Genomic DNA, 6335 nt, shown 5'->3' with positions numbered 1-6335 from the left:
CCTCCACCCAGTTAGGGAGAAAAACCACAACAAAATAATATACCAGTATGTTATTTAGTAGACTCTAAAATCGATTAAATAAGCATTTGAAACACCCAAATTGCAAAAAAAAATTTAAAAAAATTCGGGGATTGACCCGCTGAACCACTGTTCGTTGTATTATGAGCGGCGCCCGACCACGCCCACTTTTCTCCCGTCGGGGACGTCGCCCCCACCCCCACTCTCCGTCGGGGACCTAGGACCACCGTCGGGCAAATCCTGGCGGCAACCCATGTCATATCCTATTGAGGTACATAGTTTAGATAACTTAATTTTCGGCATACGCTTTTTCTCGGTTTAAGAAAGAATGTGCGATAATAATTGACTTAAATTTACCGTTCCCCATTCTCCAACTGTCCAGTCGTATATAACAGGGTTTGAGGGTGCTTCACTTGACACTAATCCACATACACCAGCGAAGCACTGCTGCCAGTTGGAAGGCTTCGGTTGCCCGTCACAATGTATTTCACTCTGCACTCCTGTAGTACCAACGATCACACACGTTACCTGGCGAAACCGCCATCCGTACCCACACTCTGTCGCACTGCACTGTAGTGAAAAAAATAACTGATTAATTCTGAGCGCACACATGCATAAGCTAGCGTTATAGAATACGATATATTAGGCTTCTCATTGGTATTAACATTTCAATTATTATTATTTTGTTTTTATTGGAGAAAGGGCAAGGGAACAAATATAACAAAGCCCTTGCAAACATTTATAGGCAAGAGAGGTCATGAGTAGCTTGCAAATTAGATAAACAATATTAAAAGAGAAAGATGAACGTGACTTAATGAGACAAAATTTCAGAGATGGCCTACGGCCGCCGGAGTACTGGAGATAGAGCCGGCCTACGCGGGTTCAGCTGGAATGGCGCTTTATACCCTCTTAAAATAAAGTTTAAATTAAAAATAAATTAAAAAATGTGTCCGATTCTTGTAACAGAACAACATTTTTTCTCACAACTAAACACATCTCCACCCCTTAACACGAGATGGACAGCTGTTCGAAATAAATAGTTGAGTTGAGAGACTCCAATAAAAGAATAATCAGGGGAGGATCGAGAATTTGAAAGAGGATTCAAATGTTTCAAGAGAAAACAACAAAAGAAAAGGCGTCCGGACCATTCTTCCCCGGCGGGAAAAATTGTGATTCATAGATGGCCAGAAAATGAGCTTTCCCGATTTCAGGTGTCTTTTAATGACCTTTAAGTTCTTCAAAATTCAACGTTTTCCCTCTCTTGAAAAAAGGTCATGTAATTTTAGCTCATTCTTTGGCCTATCACAGGGAAAAAGAATCAAAGACATAGGCAAAATATTATTATATTCCAACAATTATTGAGTAGCGTTAAGAAACCTTAAAGGTCTAATATATAGGCCTATTGTTTTCTTTTTATTTTGAATATTAATTTGTTGATTTGATTTGTTATTTTGAATATCATTGGTATTATGTATTATTGAATAAATGTGGCTTTGCCAGAAAAGATAAAAAAACAAATTATTGAGTTGCTGGGTACGTAGTCTTTCTTCCACGGATCGATGAACAGATAGGTCTGAAAAAGGCACTTTCGTACCATAAATTAACGACGTCGAACCAAAAACAGTGTTTTTAATTTTGTTTAATTACAGGCTAGTTGGGCTAAGCCTAGTTTGTCTGATCTGCCAACCTATGCCTAGGTAGGTTATCATGTCTTTTATAAGCCAGGACCCAGTAGTATTTTGTTACCTTCCTTCACAGAGGTGGGGGGGGGGGGTCCTCCGAACCCCGTGAACCCCCCCCCCTCCCGCCCTTGGATCTGCCACTGATAGTAATATTAATATTATAATTTCATAAATTTCCAAATTGTTGGTGTCAAATTTTATGAATGAAAATTGGTTAACAGGTTAATAATTCATCATTAATACAACATAATGTAATATTTACCTCGCCGTATTCCTCGATACGCCATTCATATTGTGTTTGACCGTGAACTACTGCAGCCATTAGAAGAAATAAAGTTATTTTTAGCTCCATCATGTATAAATCAGTAACGTAGGCCAACTGAAAATAAAAATAGGTGAGTATATTAGGCCAAATTTAGTATTATATAGGACTATATAAACAAATAGTTAAATGAGAATAACAGTGCTTGAATTGACACTTTGGCTTGCTAGATTGCAAAAAAATAGACAGAAATTTTATTGGTGAAATTAATGGATGAAATAACTGGATTATTAAGAAAAACACAGAAAAATCTTCCTTTCTTCCAATTGACCGAGGAGATAACCTCCGTAAAGAAAGAGAAAGACATATTGGGATGCAACAGATGCCTAGAAACCATGTGCCATAAATTTTAAGTGGGTGGGAGGGTGGGGAAAAAGAATAACATAGAAAATTCTGAGTACGGGAGCTGGCGGTAAAGCAAAATGAGATAGAAGACGCCATCCATGCAAAAGAACGGTTGGTGGGACCAAGGTTTGTAAATAATGCAATTTATGATTTATGCGTTAGAAGACGGTAATCGATACTGCAAATGCTAGAAACGAACTTCAGCATGGAAAACTACCAAATTAATCCGAAACAATGTAAGGAAAATAAGGTACAGTTTTACTTTTTCTAATTACGGTGTATGTGTTTATCTGCTTAAAGTGAAATTTGACACTAAAAATAAATACGTTCAAAAATGCATTGTCGGTGAAGTTTGGACAGTACTTTAGGCTACATTTTATGACCCAACGGACAAGTTCACTGTAAGGTTATTACCAATATTAGTCTTTTGTTTCCACTATAAAGACCTAAAGCTAAATTAAATCTTGGATTGTGGCCATTGGACCAGAAAAAATTAGCTAATTAGGTATTGTATTTGCAAAGGCCTGTTACAACTTTTCAATGAGCAGACGAACAAAATACACCTCTTTTTAGTGTGCAGACTCTCATTAAAGAATAACAAAATAGTACATCATTCTGTTGTACCGGTCTTTTATATGTAATGCTACGATATATTGCAATGTTTGTTGTGTAGTTTTGTAAAGATCATTAATTAACATTGGTGAGATGTGCAATTGTTTCATTGTTAATTAAAAATATGCTCCCAGCGGGAGCGTGTACGCCCTATACTGCCTTACTGTTTACTAATAAAGTATCCACATGGAATTCGGTTATAAGTAATGACAATAATTATAATACTATTAATTAAAATAATATAATAATGAATTATTTTAAGGTAATCGATTAAATATTTGTCATGCAGTTAGGCCGACTGTAATAAAAATATTCACTATGATGTTTACGCGGTGCGTTCAGAAACTACAATACTTAAACTACAACTTAAAAAATAAATTACAAAGATCGTCAATTAAACATAAACATAAAAGCAAAAATGAAGAGGGAAGTAAAACAAAACAAGGTAAAGTGAAAACTAAAGAAATATTAATAGTACAATAATTGTTCATGTAGCTACCTTGTTGTATGCGTACATGTAGCATATATATATTTAAGGCCACACATACGAAGACACATACATATACTGCATATATACATATATACACATACCATGGAGGTATACATACGGTACACATATACATACATATACACACACATATATACATGTGTAATAAGGTACTTAAGATGACATAATAACCCATCATGCACCTCCACCTGATTTACCCTTTTAGCCATCTTTAACTGCCAGACGAAACATGGTGTATTTACCCCCGAGTGGGCATAGACACAAAAACACTTCTCGTAAACATGCGGTGCTACCATTGAAACAACCACTCTTAGTTGTATTATTGACTATTTAACGATTTCATTTCATTATATTAATGCAGTGCATTGTGACTAGATAATTCAAACAAAAAAAGAAATATTACGAATGAGTATTTTGCCATCCTATTATATCGCTAATTAATGTCTATGAAGCCTGAGAAATTAAGTTGAACGGTCCGATCAATACTGGTTCTCGCGCTCAAATCGAATAGCAGGTGCGCAGACATACACACACAAGTTATTCGTCACACTTCTCACAAATATAAATTGTTCTTTGTCATGACAAACTGGAAAAAATGCTACTGATACTGCTACTACTGCTACTACTACTACTACTACCACTACTACTACTACTACTACTACTACTACTACTACTACTACTACTAGGGCCTACTACTACTACTACGGCCTACTACTACTACCACAAAACATATAATAATAATAATAATAATAATAAAAGTAATAACAATAATTATAATAATACTATTAATTAAAATAATATAATAATAAAGAATTATTTTAAGGTAATCGATTAAATATTTGTCATGCAGTTAGGCCGACTGTAATAAAAATATTCACTATGATGTTTACAAAGATTAAATATACATGAAACACAAATTCAACTTCCATTTAAAGAAGGAAAAAAATCTAAAAACTAAATCAAAATTACATATAAATTACATGGTTCAGTATTGTACGTACTCCTGTATTATTCGTATTACATTACGACAATTTTATATACATGATTATAAAATATGATAACTTACCAAAACTAGTAATATTGGACCGTTCGTCTACAAAGGATGAGTACCAGCCCAAGCTGAGAAACGATCAATATATAATGGTGCGGAAAGCTCCACCCCGCTGACTAACGTTGCACTTGCGACCAATAGCAGCGTTCGCTTTGTAACCACAGCTAAAAAAAATGCGTATTGTAACGATTAGTGTACTGACCACACAAAGGGACACAGAAACATAGGCTATATTCCCGTTTAGTGACAGGTACGGAACAATTCTGTACCTGTAAGCGACATCCCCAACAACCTCTTAAACATATCTGACATTCCTTGAAATTTTGTTAGATGTATGTAATTTATAACAGTTCAATCAAAAAATTTATCTTGCTTATCTTTTTATTTTCAATATAGTTTATTTTGACACAATTTTAGACTATTTTGATATATGTGGCACAAATATATGCCCGATGGGCTAGGGGTGGGGAGGCAACTGATGTCACCAACAGGGTTAGGTGGCGGTGTGTATGATGGGAATTTAATTGACATGATCAGAGACCACTCAGAAACCTCTCGAGATGGTCTAGGGGGTAGCCCATGATAGAAGCTTCGACAATTTATGATTTTGAAATGCCTATTTAATCAATTGATTTGATGGTTTTGATATTTTGTTAAGTTTAAAAATTACATATAAATGTTTTTTATTATCTCCGTTAATTATATTACATAAATTAATTAATAAAAAAGAATAAAATAAATGCCAATGGATACAAGGAAATCAAAAATTGATCGAGTAGGCGAGACTCAATTATAGTATTTGAAAAAAAAAGTTCGGATTATGCGACAGCAAAGCGAAAAACGGCAGAACGTGAGAGGCAAATTAAAGTATTGTCAATGGTGCATACAACATGCATCGAAATTATCAAAGAATATATTCAAAATGAACTTGTATGCAACAATACTATGAATATGTAATTGTGGGAGAAGCTTTAATTAATAATCACTATATTCTTTAATGTAAGTTTGCATGGCGATTATTGTAACTACGAGGTTAATTATGTTTATGTTTCCATTTGAATACTTATGAAACATTAATTAAACCAACCACTCCCAACATAATTATATCATTGGATAAGTAAAGTGTAGGTCAAACAAAATAGTAATAATACAGTCATACAAATTATAGTAACCCTTTCCATTGACTAAACATGTGTGTTCACTGCACTCACACTTCTGTACAATGAAACACATTGTCACAATGCTCACTGGGCGGAAGTACCTATTTGCATAATAAAGAACGACCTCTATTGATCTCGGTTAGTCACTGCTTAATGCTCCATTGACAAATATTTATATTTGGTGACGTAAAAAAATTGGGGGCTTAACTGTTATTGACAATTTCAAATACAAGAGATACTTCAAATACACATAGTAATAGGATGTTGAACATGAAAATAGGATGTTAAATACAATACTTTCTTTGTAGAATGTAATTATTGAACAAGATTTATTGATTAATATAGGAATTCTGAAATGTTGTGACGTCATTAACACGTTGAGTAGGTCACACCATTAACTTTTATTATTCATATTATTATAATAATTGTTATTATTATTTTTATTATTATAATTCATTATCATATTATTATTAATATTATTATTATTATTATTATTATTATTATTATTATTATTATTATTACTTAAAAAATGTACGTAAATGATGTTCGGCATTTATTTTTTAGTTATTACAATAATTATTAATATTAATATTATTATAATTATTGTTATTATTATTATTATTATTGTTATTATCAT

General features: G+C 33.5%; 1 long non-coding RNA gene across 1 annotated transcript; it reads right to left on the bottom strand.

The window, feature by feature from the left end:
* Positions 1-351: 351 nt before the first annotated feature.
* LOC117114723 lies at positions 352-4707 on the bottom strand. The gene is made up of 3 exons (XR_004446430.1): positions 4554-4707; positions 1963-2079; positions 352-588 (listed from the first exon to the last, which is right to left on the bottom strand). It is a non-coding gene; the product is annotated as an uncharacterized LOC117114723 (long non-coding RNA).
* Between the last annotated feature and the right edge of the window lie 1628 nt (positions 4708-6335).

This window comes from Anneissia japonica, unplaced genomic scaffold, assembly GCF_011630105.1.
Source record: "Anneissia japonica isolate Jap-2015-1 unplaced genomic scaffold, ASM1163010v1 scaffold2713_len195869_cov164, whole genome shotgun sequence".
NCBI classification, from domain to species: Eukaryota; Metazoa; Echinodermata; class Crinoidea; order Comatulida; family Comatulidae; genus Anneissia; species Anneissia japonica.
This window is presented reverse-complemented; position numbering and strand designations above follow the sequence as displayed.